The 24,957-nt window shown below is 40.3% G+C and overlaps 1 protein-coding gene across 6 annotated transcripts in view; it reads right to left on the bottom strand.

The window, feature by feature from the left end:
- Window positions 1-10,484, bottom strand: part of mgat3b (beta-1,4-mannosyl-glycoprotein 4-beta-N-acetylglucosaminyltransferase b) — a 69,251-nt gene extending 58,767 nt beyond the window's left edge. For 5 of the 6 annotated variants that reach the window (XM_042431078.1, XM_042431043.1, XM_042431096.1 and 2 more), the window contains exon 1: window positions 9,591-10,484. The gene's annotated coding sequence lies outside the window, so the exon portion shown is untranslated. Of the gene's footprint in view, window positions 1-1,698; window positions 1,786-9,590 lie in introns of all 6 variants that reach the window. The other variant, XM_042431068.1, reaches the window with a different exon arrangement.
- Between the last annotated feature and the right edge of the window lie 14,473 nt (window positions 10,485-24,957).

Here is a 24,957-nt window from a genome sequence, read left to right as displayed (position 1 = left end):
AACCCAAAGATGCAACTTAAAATGTCTTGTTTTGTCCCGACCAACAGTCCGCTACCAAAAGATATTCAGTTTACTATCATAGAGGACTAAAGAAACCAGAAATGGTTAATCAATTTTAATAGACTTATCGATTAATCATTGCAGCTCTAATCCGTTTATCCATATAGGAATAGATAGAGGAGAATATCAGAGGCAATACAAACCATTTTGACAGGACATTCTAGTCGTAAGGTGTGTTCAGACGGAAAGCTAAGCAGCAGGATTGCATATAAAGTCATTCAGAAGATGTAGCCTAAGTGGATGTTCAGAGATGAAAATTTGAACTGACAAATGACACATTCACAGAAACATTCACACAACTTAACAATATTTCAACCTGGGAGAAAAAAATTCACTTATCTTTGAGGTTATTATCTATTATTATTATCTGTGAGTTTTGAGTTCAGTCAGAGGTTGAGCTGATACAAAACCAGACAAGGGCTCGTTATATCTGTTGCTAGCTAGCTTACAGCTAGCGTCTGTACAGTTGGTATACTGGCTGTTTAGGAATGAATAAACACAGACTGGACAAATGGTTGAGCGCCCAAATTTGAACATTTAAGATGGGGTGAAAATCTGCTTCACTTTCTGTCTGAGCAAATATTTAGTTTAATCTTTGTCATGAAAAGCTACACTGCATTAGCTGTAGTTTTCCAACACAACCACTGTTGTGCAGGCAAATTAATTAATTTTGATACTAAAAGACAAACTTTGGTGATTATGTGGTAATATTTGATGTTATTAAGAGTACCTTTAACATGATTTCTACTGAGATTTGTGCACATTTATTCTTGTTGGACGTCACAAATACGGTTATCACTGAAAACAGAAAATGACAGTGACTCCAGTGGTGTATGTGTATGATGTGTACATTATGATTTGTATGTTCTGGGGTTGTGAGGGTTCAAAAAAGTCACTAAAATGCTGTTGAAACAATGGTTATATGTAAAATTGACTGACTTTTCAGCCAAATGTAGCACAGTTAGATGCATAGATGTCTTTTGACCCGATCAAAACTGTCCTTAGCGGGGCAAAGAATTACACTCAATATTTCATCATTTTAACTTTCTCTTCAGAAAACGTTTTCTCCTGCATAATACAACAACCATCTGGTACACACACACAGACTAAACACACAAAGAAATATCTGCATATTCATCTTTGACCCAGGCCTAATTTGTGCTAGATTTCCAACCGGCACCCCCTATAAATTGTTCAGCAGTGGTACGTTCCGGCACTGTAGCCTCGATAAACACACATGCTGGGTCGAGCACAGGTCAGGACCATTTTTCCTCCCTGTGAGGTGAGTCTCCTGTGGGAGCGCGGTGGGACATGGCTGTAAGGTGACACTGAGGTGACCAAGCAGGGGGGGAAAAGATGAGAGCGGGTGAGATAGGAAGCGGGGCGCTGAGTGAAAGAGAGAGAGAGAGAGAGTGAGACATACTCAAGGACAGACAACTTCTATTTTGGCCTGGTGGTAAACTCAGCTTGGCGGTCTGACAGGAGACACAGTGGCAGTGTGTGGAGGAGGGGGGGGGGGGGGGTTGAGGACATGGAGGGAGAGACTGCCTTATTTAGAAAAGGGGAGCTCCCTCTGAACAGCAAAGGAGAGAGGGGGGGGGGGGGGGAGTTAAGGAAGGAAAAAGTTGCAATGCTGACCGTCAGTCAGGTCCTTGACAAACAGCAGCGGTGTGTGGAGTGCTCTTCATCCACCCCCGCATAAAGCCCAGGCACACTCAGTTTGACCTGCAAGAGCAGAAATCCATACTTCATCATCACAACAGCTGCCCCCTCAAGACCCCACCTGAGACAGAGTGTGTTTGTGTCTGTGTGAGACAGAGAGAGCATGTGGAGGGCTTATTAAGTGGGACTAACACTGCATTGTAAGTCCGTGCTTTAAACAGACCACGGTAGCCGCTGATGCGACATTGTTTGTCTCAAGCATTATTAGCAAAAGCCCACCATCTTTATGTCAGGCCAGCAGATATGATGTGGGCACCTGCAGGATCCTTGTTAAACTGTTTTTTGTCTGATGGTAATCTTTACAGGCCAGCCGATGGCACTTAGGCAAGGTCACAGTTAAGGAACAGGATGCTAAATGCTGTTCTAAACACAGAGCACATAGAGCGAAGTGCACACACTGTGACGGTGATCGATCTGGTCCTCAGTGTGTACGGTAAACAACTCCAGACTGACAGAAACAGCAGATACTGTACATCCAAAAATAAATCACTTCATAATAATGGAAGCCTTATTACGATTATAATATGGGTGCAAGGATAGAGGGTTTTGCATACTGTACAGACTGTAACATCCACTGAGTCAAAGTTGTGATTTGGGGTTATAAAAATACATCTACACTTCGCAAATGTGATTCAGCACAAAGGGAAACCACAAGTGACAACCATATCGAATCAGCTCAGCTTAACATGAGCAGCTGTTGTAGCATTATTATGATGATGACTGATAATAATGACTGATACATGCAAATCAGGGGCTGCATAAGACAATATACCAATATATGAGCACGAAGGTTCATTCCTGACCTCAGAAATAGCAGTTTGACATGCGTGAGACTGAGATGTTGTTAGCGTGAGTAAAAGCTAGTGCATGGCCCTTGAGTTCAGATTGTTTATTCAAACTATAAATAGCTTGTAGATTATAATCAAAGTTTCCAAGATTAAATATACTCATGTATCTGTTAACTATGACAAAACAAGCTTCACTTACTAAAGTAAGACAGTGAGATGTGGTTGAAAGCTCTGGAAAAAAGGTAGTAAAGTAGACCTTGAGTTAAGATTGTTTTGTCAAACTATATCTACTTATAAAAATTTTCCAATATTGAATGTAGTACACATCAGCGCATCTATTAAAGTATGTGTCAATTAACTCAAGGTCCACTTACTAAAGGAAGGCTGCAACATGTGGTTGAAAGCAATGACTGAGAAGATTGTTCGATTATCACAATGGTTGACGTACAATTTCCTGTTGCTTAACTTATCAGTTCATCAATTAACTGAGAAACTGTTGCATTTCTAAGCATTTACACTTCATATACAGAACCAGACAAAAGTTTGGACACACTTTCTCACTCAAAGGAATGGGATGGTGTGTCCAAACTTCTGACTGGATCTGAAACAATTAATTGATTAATTGATAAGTCGATCATCAGAAAATTAACCTGCAACTATTTTTCCAGCAAAAATGTGACTATTTGATGCTTTTGTTTGTGTATTTTTGGGTTCTGGACTTCTGGTTCTGGACTTCTGGTCGAATGGCTTGAATGTGTTAACTTTCACTTTTTTCTGACATTAAATAGACTAAACATTTAATTGATTAATCGAGAGACTAATCGGCTGATTAATCAATAATGAAAACATTGTTAGGTGTAGCCCTAGTATGATGTTCCTCACATTGGATTGCATGATAACAGGAAGTTGTACCATGGATGTTGCTTTTTATTGTTAATTTAGACATCAGTGTCTATCAAGATGAAAATAAATAAATAAATCAAAAATTATTACAACAGTAGACGACTTCCTATAAATATCGATACAACGCCCGGCTCTTACACAGCTGCAGAGGCTCGCTGTGTCATCACGCATCAAAATCTCTTTTTATCAGCTCAGCCTGCCGTCATGTCATCACCCCAGAGAGAAATTAATGATTGAAGTTTCCTGCTTCAAAATCCGGTCAGTCTAAATAACAATCGCTGCCAAACGACTGGAGGTGTTGCCCTGAAACAAAACACTGACACGTCTGGCACCTGTTACATTATCCTCGTATTAAATCCCCTGCGCACGGGCACACCTTGCATAAAAAAATATCCTCTACTTGTGCACCTAAAAACACCAGCTTCACAGTCTGCAGTAACGTCTGAGCTTTTCAGAGTCAAAGTAGAACACCAGGGCGCTGCTACCTTTCATGTGCTGAGCTGCGCAATGATATTTTTATCTCTGCAGCTTGTCGGGTGACTGCAGGTTAGTGACGGGGGAAACTTTGAGCTCTTCCTGCATCGAGCCATCAGACGCCATCTGACTGCTTAATGAGAGCTCTTGAGGTGAGGGGGGGGGGGGGAAACCAGGAAATAAGACGTTTTCTGAGATCTCTTTCCTCCCTTTTTTTCCTCTCCATCCTCCTCTTTTCTCTCTTCAAACACAACACTGGGATCTACAGCACGTGTGTGGGCAGAGGGGTGATGCGGGATATGTAGTGCATCTAATTTGTGTATGTGAGGTGTGTGGGCAGACAGAGAGAGAGAGAGATTGAGAACTTCACTGCAGGACTGATAAGTCAAGTGAAATTATAACAACACTGCACGACAAAAAGCGCAGAAATAGATGTCAAAAAAGGATGTATTTTGTGTGCGTTTCTCTCTCCAGGAATAGCGTAAGCACAGCCAGGAACCCGGTAGTGTGTGTGTGTGTGTCCGAGAGTGTGTATGTGTGTCTACAGATGCCAGATCAGAGGTGGAACACAGCTTAATTCCCCTAGCAGCAGCAGCAGCAGCAGCAGCCGCAGCAGCTTCAGTCTGTGCTCAGCCGTACGTAACCTGTCGGTGGGGTTAGCTCGGTGCTGTTTAGACATCCTGGAGCCTGGCACGACCCCGCCTGCGCCGCAGAGATTACACCCACAGCGGTAATGATGCACACAGAGAGCGACTCTACTGTATGATCCCAGTCAAAGACAGAAAACAACAGGCAACGAGGTGCACACGCGCAGGAAGAAGAAACCTGAAGAGAAAACGCTCACAAACTGATTCTTTTTCAGCATCTCTCCTGTTGCTGCATGTTTCTTTTCACCCCCTCCCCTCTTTCTTTTCACTCTCCGCTGAGCTATGTCTTGTAATTACTTTAGCACTCACCAGGATTTTTTGCCTCTGTCTCTCAGCACTGAAAACATCCCTTTGTCCTACTGACTTCCAGCGGAATAAAGAACATATTTATCCCAAAGACCGCCCCAGGCAGGAAGTAACACTAGCTGCTGGGACAAATATGGCCTCCCGCATCATTCAGTTTCACTCAACCTTTGCTCTAATTTCTCAACCCAGAACTTCTCACAGTGAGGAGAGACAGGTAATCTACAATCGCAGCGACTGCGAGTCACACATCCTTCTGCATTTACTCGAAGATTTCTCTGCCGCTTCTCCGTTCTCGTCTAGTGTAGTCAGCAGCTTCATCTAAACAAGTGAATATAACCACAATCCCTTTCTGTGCTCATGTGAAGCTGCTTCCGGAGGCCACAATCTTTCAACGTCAGGAGTCTCCAGGAAGTGAGTTACCGGTCCAATTTGCATCTTGAGAGCAGACTAGTTTCAGTTTCTGACAGGAGATTACAGACACACAAAAGACAAAGTAGAAAGCAACCTTCCAGTCACAGACAGGAACCACTCCCCTGCACCAGTTTCCACATCTCACTGCTGGGATTTGATGCCAAAATCTTTACGTTTCATTTCTGTATAAAGCTGCGAGGATTACTCGATTAAGTGATTAGTTGATCCACACGAAATGAACACTGACTGTTTTGATAATCAAATAATCACTTTATTCTTTTTTTTAAAAGGAAAAATACCCCAAAAATAGCTGGTCTCAGCCTCTCAAATGTGACAATTTCATGCTTTTTATTTGGCTTATATGACGGTAAACTGAACATCTTCGGGTTTAGGTTGTTATTCGGACAAAACAAGACATTTGAAGACAGTATCTTTGTCATTTTTCATTATTTTCTGATAAAATAGTTACAACAATTAATCTATTAATGTTTTTCAAGCACAATTTTCTTTAAAATCTTTTGTTTCAGTGTTCTTTTCTCTGTAATACTGTGCAAATAATTCAACGTTCAAGGTTGTAAAATATCCCTAAATCATGTCTTTTCTGATCCTACCGTGGTGGAAAGGTTTATTTTGGTTGTGGCTTTTGCATTTGGCTTGGATTTAAATCCACTCTGCCCCATTTACTAGTAAAATAACGATCCCAGACAAAAGTCATCGATTCACAGGTTGCGTCCTTAATTTGATCAAGAAATTTACTTTGGCTATGCAAAACTTTGTCTTTGCTGCGCTTTGCTGGTGTTCCCACATTGCGAGATGTCAGATGTCCGTCCATCTGCTTACACCAACAAGCCTGGCTGTGTGGTCTTTTCCTGCAGACTTACATTCTCAAGAAAAAAAGAAAAAGAAGTTGGGAAAAGACTGAGGCCTAAATTTGGATTATAAACTGAAGAAACTCTCCGGTCAATGAATTAAAAGTCATCTGATTGTGGCCTAAAAAGTATATTTTTGACTACTGAGTGACTCAGAGCAAAAATCTTATTTCCTAGAAGAACTGCGGTCGTCTTTTTAGAGAGAAAGCCTGCAAAACAGGATGCTGTGGAGGGGGGGGGGGGGGGGAAGAGGCTGCTGATCTCTGCATACCCAGATCACCTCTGGCAATATTAACCGACAGCCTCTCTGTGTGCCAGCAAAGCCATTTGTTTCGGCCTTGCAACTTGAGTCGCGGGCGGTAAAAAAAAACTGTGGGAGCAACATAATGAAAGAGCTGTGTGAGAGGGAAAAAAAAGGAAGAATAGAAGAGTGGGAAAAGGTTGCACGGTGATACAACAACTGACAGTCTGTTAAAAAAGATTGCAGAAGGTACCGATTTGAAAAAAACGATTTTATATACATTTCTCTTAATTTACTTTTTATCCAGTATTTGCCGACTCACTGTTTTTGACAAGGTGAGAGAGAAACTGTAACCACTGCTACCAAGACATCAAATTTTCCTCTGCACCTGTCAAAAATATAAAAAAATATTAGCGTTTAATATGACAAAAGTCTGGAAAAAGTGACAGTTTTCCAGATATTATGACCCTGCTAGATGATGAAAAGCTCCCTTTTCTGTTAGGGGCAGAACACTGCACTATAGATGACAAATGACCTGTCAACTAGGACTGCAACTAACAATTATTTTCATTATCAATTAATCTGTCGATTATTTTCTTGATTAATGGACTGGTTGTTTAGTCTATAGAATGTCAGAAAATGATGAAAAATGTCGATCCCAAAGTCCAAAATGCAACATAACCCAAAGATATTCAGTTTACTATCACAGAAGACTAAAGAAAACTGAAAATACTCACATTTAAGAAGCTGGAACCAGAAAATGTTGACGTTTCCTTCTTCAAAAAAATGATTTCATAAATCGCTTACCAAAACAGTTGCACGCTAATTTTCTGATGATCGACTATTGCAGCTCTAAGCCAACTGTCATCTGACTTCCTCTTTCAGCCACTGTTTCCCTTCTTGCTTTGGCAACATAGATGTATTTACATGGCAAGACAATACAGCAACCAGAAAGGGAAATTGAGTGTATATGTGTGAGAGAGAGAGAGAGAGAGAGAGAGAGAAATCATAAATAGTGTGTTCTTAATGTAATCTGGCACAAGACGTGAACTTCAGCTGTGGGGCTCAGGTGGATCACTGGAGTCCAAACACTGTCAGACAGACGACCGGATGACATCCCTTCCCTCCCTCCTCTCCTTTCCTTTCCTTTCCTCCAGCAGACCCAGATCCTTATCTATACACCCATCCATTCTTTCCATTTTACCCTGCTTTGACCTCTCACTTCACATACTATTCAATCTGTCTCTCTATAATGAACACAACATACATATCCAGGTGTGACAGCTGTGTACCCTTCCCAGCTGTGGCATCCAAAACTCCCCCCCAAAAAAACATTTTCTATTTATTTCTCTTCTCCTCTTTCGGCAACCCCCCCCCCCGCCCCACCTTCCTCACACACACACACATCCGCCCACTGCCCTGTCTCACAGAATCAGCATCACTACGGAGTGAAAAGGCCAGCATCCCCATGAGATGTGGTCTTTGTTGATGTTGTTATTTTGAAATGTGGGGATCTAGGATGTTGGTTGGGGCATCCACCGACCATTTAAAGCCACGGTGAGAGCCACCACAGAGTACCGGAGCAGAAACAGGAGCAGTTTTAGGCCTTTGCTTCTGTTCATGCTGCTGCAAACACAGTGAAGCATATATTTCCTGCTTTCTTCCAGCTCAAATTCTTTCCTACTCTGCTCTCTTTATTGCCTGGTAAGGTACAGATCCAAGGCTAATTTGCTGTCCAAACAAGTAAAAAAACATATACATCACGCTGCCATCTGGCTTCGACTGGACCAAATCAAGAGCAGCATCTCTCAAATGTCTTCTACACAAAGCGCATGTGAACCGATCTCTCTCGGAGCAACCTTAGATTCTCAAATAATTACCTCTACCCGGCATGCATCTTTAAAAAGCTGGATTCATCCTGAGGGAACTGACTGAGCATGCTCATCAGCGATGCCCTGCTTCACACATTCACACCTGGGAGCTGCCAGGTACAGCTACAGTCTGCTACTGTTGCACCGCTGAGCTGCTCTAATGGAGTTATTGCTGATTAATTGCCTTGCTCGAGGGCAACTTGTCAGTAGTTATCAAGGGGAATGAGGGATCCACAGACTGTTTCTACACAGTCAGTCACAACCTTCATCTGCTTCTCTACAACACCCACCACCGCCTCCTCATTCATTTGTACTAAATTTGCACTTAACTGCCTATCAGAGGCCTGCTTACACAAACCCTCTTATTCTCGATCCCATCTGGGCCCCCCCCCTTGGATCAATACCTGACCCCTGAGCACCACCTTGGGAGCCCAGCCTGCTCTCATGGGAAATTAGAAATGGAGGCGATGTTGTGGTGGGGTTTTGGTTTAAGTAGACGGGAGATGAAAATGTTTTTTTTGTCAGCAGGGCTCGCAATTGCCGCATACAGAAGACAACCCGCCCGAGGGGCAGGGTGATTCAGACGCGGCGAGGTGACGCTTAACAGGGCTTTCCTCTGGATTGCTAGATGTAGAGGTGACAAGGCTGAACGGCTGCCATCGGCTCAGGTGTTTGGGAAGGGGGGGGGGGGGGGGGGGGGGGACTGTGGAGGGTGAGGATGGAGCCTGTGGAACAACATTAGTAGACACTTTCACCTCATAATGTGGCTTCATCAGTTTAAAATAGGAATCAAATGCTGAATGCTGCCACTCAAGATATGTCAATAATTTAGAAAGTGAAGGACTAAACTGTATTGAATATAGGTTATAAGCTTGGTTTTAAGTGCTGAGATGTCCAGGCATTTCTTTTATAGAAAAAAACTAAACCTCACACAAGCAGGAGGATCCAAAAACCTGACAGCACAGAATAGAAATAGAACAGACTAGAATCCACTGGGATGCATATATATGGGCTATATCCATGCTGACCAGCAGCAGAGGGCCATCTGTTCGTTTACTCCCTAATTTCGTGAGAGGCAACTTCATCCAACATCACACACGCACAGACACGGATACACCCCCCCTTTTACATTGCAGTCTTAAAACAGTAAGTGCAATGGCAGGGGTCCTCACGTCACAAGCCTCCCTGCTTCACCTCCAACACCCTCCTCCCCAGCCTCCATATCCCGGAATTATTAAAAAAAAACAAAAAAACAAAAACAAAAACAAAAGAAAACACAGCAGAGCATCTCTTCTTACCCATCTGTGCTTGTGTCGGATGTCTTTCAGAGGTTCATGGTGGATGAGAGCTCTGCTGATCTGAGTCTGGTAGTTTTGCTGCAGAAACCGCTATGCCATCGCATTGGTGATGCTGGAGACTCGGTGATAACCGGGGGCCGGGGTATCTCTCTCTCTCTTTCCTTTTTTCTTTCTGCTTCAGCCGGGGTTTACTCTACAGTCATCTCGCAGTGTTCTCGCCCCGTCTCTCCGGTTTTTATCCGCCGGATCCGATGCGCCGATGATCGTCCCGAGCAGGACCTACACTGTGGATCCTTTCGGTCGCGGCGGTGATGGCTCAGCCTCCCTTTCTTCCCTCCTCTTTGCTCTAGTATTTATTCTACGAAACACCGAGTTGGATTATTAAAAATTTTTTTAAAAAAGAAGGAGCTGCTTTGGTTCGCGCAGGGATGAGCCAAACGGTGCAGAAAGGATGGAGATGGAGTGATGAGGAGGGACACGGGGGTGGCGGTGGGGGGTGTCTGCCGTCCTATTCGCCGTTTTCTGTCGTGTTTACGAGCCGCTGTCGCCTCCTCCCACCGTCTTCTCTCTCCTCTCTCTCTCTCTCTCGCTCTCTGTGTGATCCCTGTCTTCCGTCCTCCGTCCTGCGCTCTGCACCCGGTGTGTGACGCCTTTTCCGCTCGTAAGAACATAAGACCCCCCACCCCACCACCAGCTCTCCTCTCTTTTACTCCTTTTTCATCATCTTTCCCCCCCTCTTCCCTCTCGATCGGGCAGGCTGGTGGTAGAAGGAGGAGGAGGAGGAGGTGGATACAATGAGTGTGTATGTGTGTGTGTTTGGGGCAAGTGAAAGAAAACGGAGGGAGTGGAAGGAGGAGCCCCGCGAGAAGAGAGCTCCTCCCCGCTATGATGCTCCTCAGCGGCGGAACGAGGAGGGCGCCTGTCATGTATGGAGGATGGAGATGTAAAGCAGGGGGTATAGATGAGTGGCACTGAACTTGTGACTACCATTGTTATTGTTGCCATCCCTACTGTGACAAGCTGAGAGGTCTCCCCTAAATTTATCCACCGATGTTAATTGGAAAGTGAAAAACAAGACTAAAAGTCTGTGGCCACACAGAGCCCCCACCAGGCCGCAATGCTCATTACATACCAGAAATAAAACATGTTGAATGGATGAAATATGAAGAGACAACAGTGTGAGGCTATTTGTAGATTTGTATCACTAGTGGGGCAAAGAAGGTGAAGTTTGGGGGGCATGGGGAGGTCAGATTAAGAAGTTACCTAAAAGTCCTCCTCCCACTCAAACATTGTTGTTTTTCTTCTTGGTTTTCTTCTTCTTCCTATATTGGATGTTTGAGCTTCATTGTGCAGAATGATGTATGTGTGCAGAGTTTGAGGCTTGAAGGCTGATTTCACTTTTATCTGTTGAGAGTGGAAAGTTTCTCTGTGCTCATTGAAAATTCAGTTTTAAGGGGGTGGGCCTACGTTTGTGACATCACAAATAGTTTGGAAACCAATCCCGGTCCAGTATTCAACTGACACAAGTGTGACGTGGACACTTGAAGACTCAAACACTGATAATGGACTCTACAATGAAGTAGGTATCTTGTGTCCAGCAATTAAAACTTCTGAAATGAACAATATTTGGATATTTATAGATTCTGGATTTTTTAATGAGGGAGAATAAGTAGAGGCTATTTTAAGGATTTTAACAAGATAATTTCACTTTTTTTTTTGAAAAACCATATTAGACCCCAATTGTTATTCAGAGTAGAGTATTTTAAATACATATTAAAACATGTCTGGAGGGGATCTTTAAAAGAGCTTAAAGCAGTTTAGCATTTTGGGAAATGTGCCTACTGTGTTCACTTTCTTGTAGAGAGTTAGACAAATATCAATGTGTCCACTCAATATGAAGTTGAAGCCAACCGGTTAGCTTAGCTTAACCTATTAACAAGTTAGAATGTCTAGTTTGTTTCATGCATACAAACACTTAAAGCTTAAGCTTTTTGTACCAATTAAACAAATAAGATAATAAGTTAGTGATGGGAGGTGGATTTTTTTCCTGTTTCCCTCTGCTTACAGTTTTTATGCTAAGCTAATAAGCTAACTGGTTGTAGCTAGCTGTAGCAGGGGACTGCCCATTGGTCCAGAGGCCCATTATTCCAAAACCTAGTAGTTAGGAAAATGTCCCGTTGGACCAAAAGCCCATTAGTCTGACAGCCCTTTACCATGAAAACAAACTCCCATTGCTCCAAAGGCCCATTGGATTCACTGCCATTATTTGTGGTTAGGCGATCCAATTAGGCTACCCCTCTGTCATCATTAAGGTTAAGGTTAGTATGCATTAAATGCACTAAAAAGCAAGCATTTTGTAAATGGTATGTTCGCTTGTCAAAATACACTAAGATATTAAGGGCAGAAACAACAGGCCTTGGAGCAGTGGGCTTTCGTTTTTGGGATAACAGGCCGTCGGACTAATGGGCTTTTGGTCTAATGGGAAGTTTTTTGAAGTATTGGGGTTTCTGAATAATGGGCCGTTGGACTAATGGCATGGCATCCTGTAGCACAGATAACGTACAATTATTACAGTGGTATCTGTCTAAATTCCTTTAAATCAAAAGGGTCTAAACCGTGTTCACATCATATGGGACGGATGGTAGAGATCGGAAATATTCCCATTTTACAACTTGCAAGAGCTAACATCACTGGACAACTTGCTGTATGATGGCAGAGTAAGTTGTGTTAGGGTTAAAATAAGTGTACTGTTCATGGTCATATGGCATTAAATTTGGGGTTTGACATCCATGGTTGTTGGCTTTTCAGACACTATTAAGTACCAAATGGGATATATCGGAGCTGTACAAAAAATATGAGTTTCACAGTTGTAATACAACATGGATGTTTGAAATTAACATGAACTATTTACAAGTCAGAAACTGGTAAATATGGTAACTCTCATATGACATAAATGCATCATTAACCCACATACGATTGAGCATGTTTTCATGCACTAATCTCCCAGTTGGGATCAGGTCCTTGAATATCAGTTGTATTTTTGTGCATGTTACATATCCTTATCTAAAAATCCTAGAATTAAGGCATTGCAGTTTTAAGAAACCTTAATCTGTAGTACTCTGATAGAAACCATGATACTGTGACATGAAACAACTTATTTAGGTTTCTGATTATTATGTAGTAGTTAGTCAGTAGAAAAAAAAAAAAAACACTGGTAATTCTAAGGATAATTTAACCCTTTTCTTTCACTAACTGATGTCTGTGTCAAAAATTGTCCAGAATCGAAAGTTGCCTTTGACTGTCTGTTAAAATTACTTTTTTTTTTGAATAGACACTTCCTAATTATCTAATAGTTCCTGTACAGCTGCTTGTGTTTTTTATAAAAATGAACATTTGAGAACTTTGGTCTTTATTATTACATAAAAAAGTGGTTTTGGAGAAAAACATGTTAACAGAAATCGAAAAAAATATAATTTTGGTATTGCTATTGAAACCCTGGCATGGTATTGGCACAAGCACTATTACAATAGTTAAGTTTTACTTGGATTGCAGTTAAAATTATCTTAATGTACACAAGAAAAAAATCCATTTGCTACTTAAAAACAGCACACAGCAAGTAGAGCAAGGCAAGTTTATTTATATAACACATTTCAGCAACAAGGCCATTTAAAGTTCTTTACATAAAACATTAAAAGGCATCAAGACAAAGTGCAAAAGAAACTCACCATAAAAGTACTACACAGTCATTAAAGAGCGAAGAGAATGGAAGACAAATATAAGCTACAATAGAATAAGACAGGTATGAAATACAAGAATAATAGTTACAGTGCAGTGTAAGAAATGAATAATTATTTGGTTTAATAAAAGGCAACAGCAAAAAGAAAAGTCTTTAACCTTGATTTAAATAAACTAAGAGCTGCAGCAGACCTGCAGTTTTCTTCCAGATATTTGGTGCATAAAAACTGAACTCTGCTTCTCTATGTTTAGCTTTGACTCTGGTGATAGAAAGCAGACCAGTCCTGGACGACCCATTAGGACTGGATGGTTCATAATAAAATCATAAAAGCAGAAGATCAGAAATGTATTTTGGCCCTAAACCATTCAGTGCTTTATAAACCAACAGTAGTGTTTGGAAATCAATTCTTTGACAGGCAGGAATCCAATGTAAAGATCTGAGAACTGGAGTGATATGATCCACTTTCTTGATGCAGCTGCAGCTGTCTGATCGAGCAAATACATTACAGGCCCCGGTGGACAGAAGTTCAGAGCCTACTGACACAGGAGGGTTTGTTAGCTTGTCGACAGTATCAAATAAAGCACGTGCATTATTACTGTTTTTGGCGATGATGTCAGAGAAGAAGGACCGCCTTGCATTTCTCAGCTCCAAATTATAAATGCAAAGTCTGTCTTTACAGATGTGATAGTGAAACTGGAGATTTGTGTCTCGCCACCTGGATTCAGCTTTGTGATACTCCCCCCCCCCCCCCCCATTCTGACCAGCGTGACATTTCTCCATGGAGATCTTTTATTACCAGAGACCACCTTCAATTTAGTGGGTGCAATGGCATCAGTAACATTTGTAATTTTAGAATTGAAATGATCTACAAGCTGACTGATTGAGACCCAAGAGAGGATGAGTGTGGAAGAGGAAGCCTGAATTAATATATCACTAGTGTTAAATGTAAACGTACTAACTTCTGCAATAAGTCACTTATGATTATTGAACACATGGTCTTACCTGACAAAAGCAAGTTCTCTCAAAAGCAGATAGCTTGTTTTTACTGGCATTCCTTGTAAATAGTGTGACCTGTGTATTTCTGCGTTCCTGGTTTCCATGTGCAGAGTAGTTGAGCTAAATGTTGACATGACTCCAATGCTAACATGCTGATGTTTATCAGGTAATGTTTACCGCGTTCACCATAGCTTAGTCTGCCAACATTTGCTAATAGCACTAAACACAAAAGTACAGTTACACAGCAATGCAGCTGATGGAAATGTCTTTGGTTTTGCAGGTACTTGGTCATATAACAAAGTATTGACAAGTACTGATGTTATAATTCATCCATAGGGGATCATGAATGTGTGTAACAAATAGTTGTATAATTGTTCACTCAACCAAAAGTCAACCACATAGTGATGCTAGATAAAAAAAGTCAGAGGGTCACCACAGTCAATAGGATTCATCCTCTATGTATCATGGATATCTGGACCAAAATCAATCAATGCATATAATAGTTGGTGAGATATTTCAGCCTGGACCAACCATAGAGCCATGCCACTATCACTGAAACAATCAGAACTAATAGAAACCTAAAAGCAGCCAATCACACTGAATATGTTCAATTAGCTTACCGCTGTGTCTGCAAGCTGGATAATTTCAAGACACTTCACAAATTCAGGTCTGGGAAGTCTTCCAGCTTTTGACAGTTTGTGGAGACATACTTGTGTTTGCTAATGTTTTGCAGAGCTCTGTTTGTTATCCTTTGTACCGGATTTATATAGCCTACTAAATATACTATATAGCTGTAACAGCCACCTCTCATTTGGAAGGTCTTTTGAGGCTGGGTCACACTGACTAAGCAAGGTGCAAATAGACTTAAGCCTTTTCATGTTGACCAACTCTTATCTTCCGTCAGGGTGATGAATCATAAGGAGATTAGCATGTCGACTTATTGCGCCACGCAATATTGTGTCTGTAAAGTCAAATCACACGTGTAAAAAGATCTGACAAAATAACCTTTAACACAAATTATTGTGTGATTGTGATTTTGTTTCAGATATTTTTTGTTATTCTAACTTTTTTAGACTTAGTTTCTATGAACGCAGCCTGGAGGGAAGCTGTTCACTCACATGAACAAGAAGTCCAGGTGCTCATTATTTGGCAGCGGCGATACTGTTCAGACTTAGCATGGCCTATGACTCAGACTACTTTTTAACAAGTGTTTGTTCAGTAAATCACTGAAGTTGGCAACGCCTCAGCATGTTAGTTATACAGTAAATATAGCTGGATGTTAGGCCTTCAGGAATGTAACATCCCTGATATCAACCAGAGATCTTCAACCTCACAGCCTTCATTTTTTTCTCCCTCTGAGCAGTCAGTTGTTGTCGGAGGGGAGGCTTATAGACCCTGCACCTCAGGTTGTTTCTGCCTTTTTAGCCTGTCAGCATCATACAGTATGACAGCTTTTTGTTCACGACAACAGGGGGACTGTCTTATAAAAGCAGGATTATGACGTTAGTTTGTGAAATACCTGGAGCCTGATCAAATCTGTGACATGAACCAATGAACTCCTCCAGGCTTTACTCTGCAGTCACTGCCCTTAAAATGTAAACACAGTGTGTATTTGTATGCAGACTGATTCCAGCATTTTTTTTTTTTTTGCTTTAGTTAAATTTGGCACCTTTTAGTCAAACAAATAAATACATAAATAGAAGGCTAGGGCTGGGTATTATCAGTGCATATAAGATACCTTAATTTGAGTAAAATATGTTTTGACCATTGTTTTTCATGGTTTTTACATGGTTTCAATGTTAAATATAGAACTTTAACTTAATTTAAGGACGAATTTACACAAAGGAAATGGATATTGTAGTGTGCAATTCAGGCTCACAGTTTTGTTTAATTTTTTTTATATAACCTTTTCCTGTCTCATGAAATGGATTATTGTGTTTTATGTTAGAAATATTGAATGCTTGGTCAGATTTAGGCTTGTTTGCTCAAATCAAATATTTCCTGATTAAACTCAGGAAACCTTCTGACTTAAAAGACACAGAATTGTTTTTTTTAGGGATTTCGCTTATAAATGTTTTCCATTTACACCCACTTCACACAATGATTGGCCAGATGTGGCACTTTGTGTGTACAGTCGAGTACAAGACTATGAATTCCTTTTAGGAGAGATTGTCTGAAAGAGTGCACTGTTTGTCCCCATATTTAAACAATATCGCATCTGGCTTCTCTCTATGATGGCTGGCTTTTCACAGTGCTTTTGAGTGAGAGAACAGCTGAAATGTTGTTGACGTAATTGGACAATACATCAAACAAACTAGCATAACCTGGCCCTTATGCTTCAAAAAAAAAGGACAAATTAAAAATAATTATTATTGACATATAAACTGCTCAAAATGGAAAATTCTGCTGATTTTCCACATGGATCTCATTTTCATGGATGTATACTGTAAGTGTGCACATACACACACACACACACCTCCAAATTCAGAATGTAATATATTCAGCTAAAGAGCCTACTCAGATGACACTAGAGATATGAGGGTTATGGAGGACTTTGATCCAAGTCCAGAGAAAGTGAACTGTTCATCTTGGCTACAGGCTTTACAGGCTCCACCACCACCAAACTTCCTTCAGATAAAATTCCAAAGTGACAGACAGAAATCTAGAGTTGGAGACGGATTATCAGACTGTCTGACCTGAACTCAAAGCAACATGGAGGTGTGTTTGTGCAGAGAGGGCTGATTAACTTTAGTTTTCTAAGACAAAAGTGAAAGAAAGCTAAAGGATGGCCACGGTGTTGTATCTGGTGTTGTGTCCATACTATAAACAAAACAAAAAAAAGGTGGTGTTTACCCAAAAACATCTGCATTAAGCAAGCTTAATGACTTGCATAAACATATTTGCTTTCTTACTGAGAGTTGGATAAGAAGGTCAATACCACTCTCATGTCTGCACGGTAAGCTAGAGCCAGGAAATGCTTAGCTTAGCTTAGCATAAAGACTTCAAACATGGGGAAACAACTAGCCTAGTTCTGTCCAAAGTAAAAACAAACAAACAAACAAAAAGGATGCAATTAATGGACAATTCATGGAAAGGAGCATTAATGTTATTATTTACAACTGTGCTTTTCCTGCTTTGACAAGTCAACGTGTCTGCAGTGAAAAGGTTCTATAGTCTGGCACGTTATCCCCTTGTAAACAAAAACTTTCACACAGTTTTTTAACATGTTTATAATGTGAGCTTTACACTTGATTTATACTTGACATGGAGTTCCTCTTTAGATAACAACAGCTTGGGTCTTGATTTATATATGTATGTACATGTGATCAAGCTGTCACCTCTACTTCCTCCTTTGTTGCTAACGTTGTTGCTAAGGTTGTCCACTCGCATATTTCGGATCAGATTCAGGCTGGAAGATGTATTTGAGAGGTTTCCATTTTGAGTAAAGGACGAGAAAAATAACTGACATCTGATTAGTATTGTTTCTTTAGCCTCCCGAGCCACCGGAAAACTGCTGAGTGGGAATTTTCCAGAAGCTAACCAATCAAAACAAAGTGGGCTCAACGGAAAGGGGGGCTTTAGAGAGACAGGAGCTAAAACGGCCTGTTTCAGACAGAGGCTGAACCGAGGGGCTGTGTAAGATAAATACAAGGTTTTTTGAACTGTAAATCATACGAAAATATTCCAGTAGGGCCCAAGAATATCAATATAGACCTGCAAATGTGCATGAAACATCCCCTTTAATGAACAGGAGACTATTTTGTGTAGTCACCATATGTTTCGTTCACTGTGGCAGAGAGCGGGTGTCGTGGTGAGCAGAGAGAGTGTGTCGAGGAGATGTCTCAGCTCATGTGCATCTTTTTTCCTTTTCACATCACATGGTGTATTCACTCTGAACAATGACTACTGGTATCAGAGACTAAGGAGCAAACACAACCAGCTGACCAATCACAGTTTGTGCGGTCGCCATGTGGTCGGATGTCGAATTATTCCCTGTATAAAATGCAACAATAAGTTTAAAGACATTCTCTGGAGAGTCCTATGATTTATACAAGTTTCTGTGGTGTATTGAAGAGTTAAATATTATAGCTGACATGTATTTATAACTTCCTGTTTTTTGCAAGCTGTAACTGTAAGATGTCAGTGAATTTTGTTCTCAAGCCTTTCTCAGAGTACTTGTCAGGAGCCAATGTTGCTAGCAAACAAATGTATGAACCAAAAAGACAAAAAAAATAAGAACGCATTTCCCAGCTTTCAGACATGTTTTTTTCTGTCCATCACTGCCTTTAAACCAACTCACAAATACCATGGCAGTTCCTATCATGCAAGCTGTATGTAAAAAAAAAACTTTAACTTCAGCAGTGGTGCTACTCCCAGAGACAAAGTGACAGACTTCATTACACTCACAGCTGGAATTTACAGACACTTGACAAAATAAAGATCATAGCTTTTCTCCCTGACAACCAGAATAGTGGAAGACATGCTGACACGCCTGCATCTGTTTACTTACTTACTTAGACACACACACACACACACACACACTCAGAGCTCTCTTCATCTTCCGTACAGTTATTTCAGTTTGTGAGCATAATTAATCAAGTCTTGTGTATTTACCTCTCAAATTTTCTTGTTTTCCTTTGCAGCACAATATGCAGTCTTACAGCCAGAGTTAACAGTTCAGTTCCAGGTAAATCTCTGTCTGTCTCTTGTGTTCCTGGTTGAACTCCTGCTTCCAGGTGACACTAATGAGCTCTGCCATTAAAGGTGAAAAGAAGGTGTGTGTGGCTTGCACAAACATAGCAATTGGTTGTGTTTGCACCCTAAAAACACCCACAGTGGCAGGTCCATTCTGTTGCTGGAAACATTTTTAACTCCTCCCCAATGGATAATATTTAAAAAAAAAACAGGGCAGAGTGTAATGAGAGTGACTGAGAGTGACATCAACTGCCTGTCTTGTTCCCTTTTTTACATTTTTGTGTCTGCTGAATCTGCAAAAAGAGCAGGATCAGAACTGCATTTGATGTCTTGCACAATGTTTAATATCGCCTGGGTGTTTTTGGCGTGATCGTGAATGAGACGTAAGCTTCAGGTTACAGGTTGGATCTCTTGTCAGTATGGTCAGTGACAGTTCTGGAAATCTGGCTCCACATTGCCATCTGATGGACTGGTTGAAACACACATCAAAATGAGTGGCAGCAAGTGGGGGCTCAATTTATAGGTTATTTTGTGAGAGGAATTATGTTTGACAGAGGACTCCTATTGGATTAAAAGTCATGTTCAAAGGCATAGCAGCCCCATCAAAGCTTTATTTGAGGGACAAACTGTGGAGGAATCCTTTTTCTCTTAGCGTGTTAAACCATGTTCATGTGAGGCTCTCTCAAGATTTGATGTTTGCGGGTGATGAAAATAAGTGTAACCGAATTTCAAGTGTTTTAGTCCTCCCATCTGTGCTGCAAGTCTGACTGTCAAGCGCATGTTTCAGGGGACTAAACTTTCTAGCAGTAAAACTGGAAAAGGCAGGAATATTTGTCTTCTTAGTACAAAATTCCCTCTTTGTGCTTCGGCAGACAACGAGCACAAAAAGGAACTTTTGAAGTAAAAAAAGACAAATTTTGCAACGTGCCCACTTGACTGCTGAAGCTAACTTTTCCTGAACTTTGCTTGAACTTTAAATCTACCTGAAATCACGTTTAATCATCCCTCTTTGCAAAAGTAAAGTCAACATGTTTTTTTAAATGTACTGTTAATAGTTTTATGTTATTAGAATGAAGAAAAAGGTCAATGAAAGATATTTTTCTCAGCCGGCTGGAGGGGCATGTAGGCGACTTGTTTGATTGACGTTTGCTAGCATGCTACTGATGTTACATACGGAACTGAAACAAAGTAAACAAACTGCTGTAGCTACAAATCACGGACAGACAATGTGTCGCTAACAGGGACTTTGAAGGCCAACAGCCAAACCAGTATCTAACAGTCTGAAATTGCATTTGCAGGTGTGTTTACATGCTGCAATACGCTACAGCTAAGCAGCTAATTAGCTACCTTGTTTGCTGGTGTTAGCATCACATTGATGAGTGTTTGTATGGCGGCTCATTCAACAAGCTAACGTGCAGGTTGCTGTATTGAAATAAGGACTCTAGTTTATGTAAGCAGATGATGAAACAGTATTTAATTGAAATAATGCAAAACTAGGGGGCACAATCATGAAATTTAAGAGTTTAAAATATACATTCTCCCCTCTGGTTTCAGATTTTTTCTTAAAGAACACAGAACAAGTGATGTACAGAACTGATATGTATTCTGTAATAGAACAAAAAAGAAAAAAGGCTATTTAATTTCAGTTGGGGGAATTTGGAATTTGTCCCTCATCACTTACATAAAAAATGCTTTAAGAATGGATTTCTTTGTGCCTTTATGGAAAGAAGGAACAATTACAGCATACTAAAAGTATTTTAATATACAGATGGGAACATGAGGATTGTTTTAAGGCGTGAAAACAATGTGAACATATCCTTTTAAGTGTAACTTTGCATAACGCTTGGCTGTTTTAGACAAAAGTTCTGTTCTTGAAGTAAAAAAGAAAAAGTGTCTGGAACACAGCCCGGGGTTTGTCATCACCCAAGCCCACCTCGCTTACATTGAGCTCACCCTGAAACCATCCATCACAACTTGTTCTACGCTATGGTTTTTCAGAATACATTTCACTTTTGCAAGGCACTATATCTGGTAGCGTGCAGCAGATTAAAATCATACAGCATGAAAATCAAACAAAAGTCACACAAGGAAAACACAGAATGCTAGATATATTATTTCCATTAAAGCCAGATGGGTTACATTTTACTGTGTCTATGTAGCAGCTCAGCTTAACCTCCCATCATTCACCTTGCACTTTTAACATCCCTTCATTTCCTACAAGGAACAATCAAGTTAATTAAACCCACTTTTGGAAAATTGTGTTGAGGCCTGAGTGGAGAGAAAACACCAATTACCCCTAAAATGAGCAATTAGTAACATGCCATGTGTCTACTTTGATACTAAACAACACTCTGTAACACTAAAGCTCCAACTTGTGATTTGAGGGTTTAATGTGAATTTACTAATCTCCCGTTTATTACCTTTTTGTGTGTTTCTAATCACTTCCCTGATTAAGCCAATTAGGGTATCATAACAGTGTCAAGTTAATTTAGGGGAATGAGATTAACTCCTGACTTCCAATGGAAGAAGTTCTGGTGGTAATAAGGGTCTTAAAAAAAGTTTTAATCAAACATATTTTTATTCCCACAGATGCATACACTAGCCAAAAGCAGACAATGCAATATCACGTTGAGATATTTCCAAGTGTAGGTGAGATTTTTCCAGCTATATTTGATGTCATTTCAGACGTCACCTCTTACAGTTTACAGTTACCTGAATACATCTGTCATTGGTAGTGTGTGAAATGCTTTTTTCTCATCTCTTCCTGCCTGAAAGTAATTCTGGAAAACAGGAAAACATTATCAGTATGAGGCTTGTGAAGGGAAACTACTAAATTGAAAAGTTCCATCACAAAATGCCATTATCCTGTATCCTGAAATACAATGAATATCAAAAACTGATATCCAAAAGTTTAAGATAAATCAGTCAATTGGTTTTATTTAAAGTGCAGAATCACCATGCAGCATGGTCCCAATACACTTTACAAATAAAAGAATACATAGGGCAAAACATTCAGCAAGCAAATGAAATAATAAAATCAAAATAAAACAGCCACATTAAAAACTTCAATGTTAAAAGGATGTTAAAAGGCGATGGACTCAACTAAGTTCTAGGGTAGGTTGTAATTAAGTGAATAAAAGTAGGTTTTCAGCTGAATGTGCTTCTTTAACATGTAATGGAAGACCATTCCAGAGATAAGGGGCATGGTAGGAAAATGCTTTGAAGCCAATTCATTTTTTGCTAACTGAAGGAATGACCAGGCGAGCAGCATCGAGAGAGCAAACAGGGCATGCTGGTGTACATGGTATACTGAGCTCTAATAGATAAGGTGGTGCAAGTCCATGCAAAGCCTTATATGTTAAAAAGAAGAACCTTAAAAATCAGCTCTAGCTTGCACTGGTAACCAGTGAAGAGAGGACAGAATGGGTGTTATATGGTCACTTTTTCTAGTTTTTGTCAGGATTCTACCTGTAGTATTCTGAACAAGCTGAGGACTTCTAGTAGCTCAACTAGGAAGACCAGAGAAAAGGACATTACAATAATCAGCTCTGAAAGATACAATTGCATGGATTACAGTTTCAGCATGACACAACTGGATTTTAGCTATATTAATAAGATGAATGCTGTCTTGGTAATAGCCTTGATATGAGACTGGAATGTCAGACAAGAATCAAAAATCACTCAGAGGTTTTGATGGTCAAGCTTTCAGAAATAACACAGCCATCCATGTTAACACTCAAATTCTCATAAAAATGCCCATATTTGGCTGGTCTAACAACTAATAACTCAGTATTTAACAACAAGAAGTTCATATCCATCCATTTCTTTTAAATTTTCTGATAGATATTCCTCTAAATTTGGGAGTTGGGAAGGGTCATTTGGCTTTACAGGTACATAAAGCTATGTATCGTCAGTGTAGCAGTGGAAATAAATACCACATTTTTAAATTATGTCACCAAAGGGAAGCATGTAAATATAAAAAAGCATAGGGCCAAGGACTGATCCCTGGAGTACACCGAACTTCTCCGAGCAGCTTAGAAGTACGCTATGGTCCATGGTGTCGAAAGCTGTACTCAAGTTGAGAAACAGAAACAGAACAATGATGTTAAGTGAGAATCAACAGTAATTAGTAGATCATTGACTACTCTGGTCAAGACAGTTTCAGTAGAATGACGGGACCGAGAGCCAGATTGAAATTTCTCAGAAAGATTGTTGTTGGATACGATTACTGCCTGGAAGTCAGAAACAGCCCTCTCAAGTAATTTCGACATAACAGGAAGATTGGAAATTGGTCTAATAATTGTTCAGAATTCACAGATTAATGTTAAGGTTGCTCAGTAGCAGTTTAATAATGGCAGTTTTAAAGGCAGAGGGCACAGAGTTCATGGAAAGTGACTTATTGAAAATTTTGACAGTCTAGGTTCTAATATGCAGGTTGTAGGTTTGGAAGCATTTACCAAAGTAAAGGCCTCGGGGGAAATTATTTCAAACTGTGAAAGACTGCAGTTGGTCCGAGTCACAGTGTCTGCATCCATCAAAGTTTATAGCCATCATTCTGAGGGGAGTGTGGTCCAGTGACTTTATCTCTAATTGAGTCAATCTTATTTGTGAACAATTTCAGAAAAGCATTGAGTGAAGTGCTATAGGCAGATGTATTCTGTATGAGTTTAGCAACAGTATTAAACAGAAACCATAGATTATTTTTTTTATTACTGTTCCAATTGAGAGAAATGTGCTGTCCTAGCACTGGAAATAAATGTTTATACTTCCCAGGCAAGGTGAAAAATCTCGTTTTGTCATACGCCACCTGAGCCCAAGCTTTCTACCAATCTGTTTGAGTGTCATCTGAAAACCATGGCACTGATTTCATCCAAGTGTATTTTCTGGTTGTAAGAGTCGAGCGTTTTGAGCAAGGCACTATTCAGATTGTCTGTGAGATTATTAAGGGAAACAGAATTTGCACTACAGGAGTCGAGTATAACAGGTAAACACTCAGCTAGTATAGATCTAGCAGTGGTGTCTATATAAGTATACGTATCAGGCTCTGAACACTTGGAGTACATAGAGAAACGCTGAAAAAGAATGATGAAACTGGAACCTGTGAAATAGATGAAACATCAACATCAATACCCTTTGTAAAAACTAGGTCCAGTGTATTTCCACGGTTGTGAGTGGCATTCTTCACATGTTGGACTGGTAACAAAGTCCATAAATTTCACTGCTCTAGATTCTGAACAGTCGTTTACATGCAAGTTGAAATCACCCAGTTGAATTTCTCTATGCATGTATTTGACAAGAGCGATCGACAATGATTCAGAAAACTCAGACAGAAAGTTCAGATTGCGCTTTGGGGGTCTATTAACGGTTAATGCAAGAATATGTTGTTGAGTTCTAATAACCATGGCTAAATATTCAAAGGATGAGAGATCTCCAAAGGTGCATTCAGTGCAGGTGAACAAGTAAGAAAAGATGATTGCTATTCCATCCCCCTTTCTTGACTTGTCTAGCAGAAAATAAGAAGCTATAGTCTGGGGGAGAAACCTCTATAAGAGTTGCTGAGGCGGGTGGACGAAAGCCAACATTCAGCAAGAAATAGAAAGTATAGACCATATTGACAAATAAAAACACTAATATAAAAACTCTTACTAGAGAGTGATGTAATGTTCAATAATGCAAACTGCAAATCATCTGAGGAGGACATGGAAGATGCAGAATCAAGCTGATTCGCACTAAGTTTTTTTTGTCCTAGAACTTCTTCTTTGATATACTGCGTAGACACCAGCTTGATTTATATTACATAGGACAGGTAGGTTGTGGTGGAGGTCACTGTGTGTAAACTGGGATGGGCCATGCTGAGGTAAATATGACAGTGATCTGGTAGGAAGCACAATTAACCAGAGATGAGGTTACCTGTTTTTTTTTGTTTAGAGTTTCATGTTT

This window comes from Thunnus maccoyii, chromosome 2 (genome assembly GCF_910596095.1).
Source record: "Thunnus maccoyii chromosome 2, fThuMac1.1, whole genome shotgun sequence".
Taxonomy (NCBI): domain Eukaryota; kingdom Metazoa; phylum Chordata; class Actinopteri; order Scombriformes; family Scombridae; genus Thunnus; species Thunnus maccoyii.
Note: the sequence above shows the minus strand (reverse complement) of the source record. Positions and strands in the feature narration are given on the sequence as shown.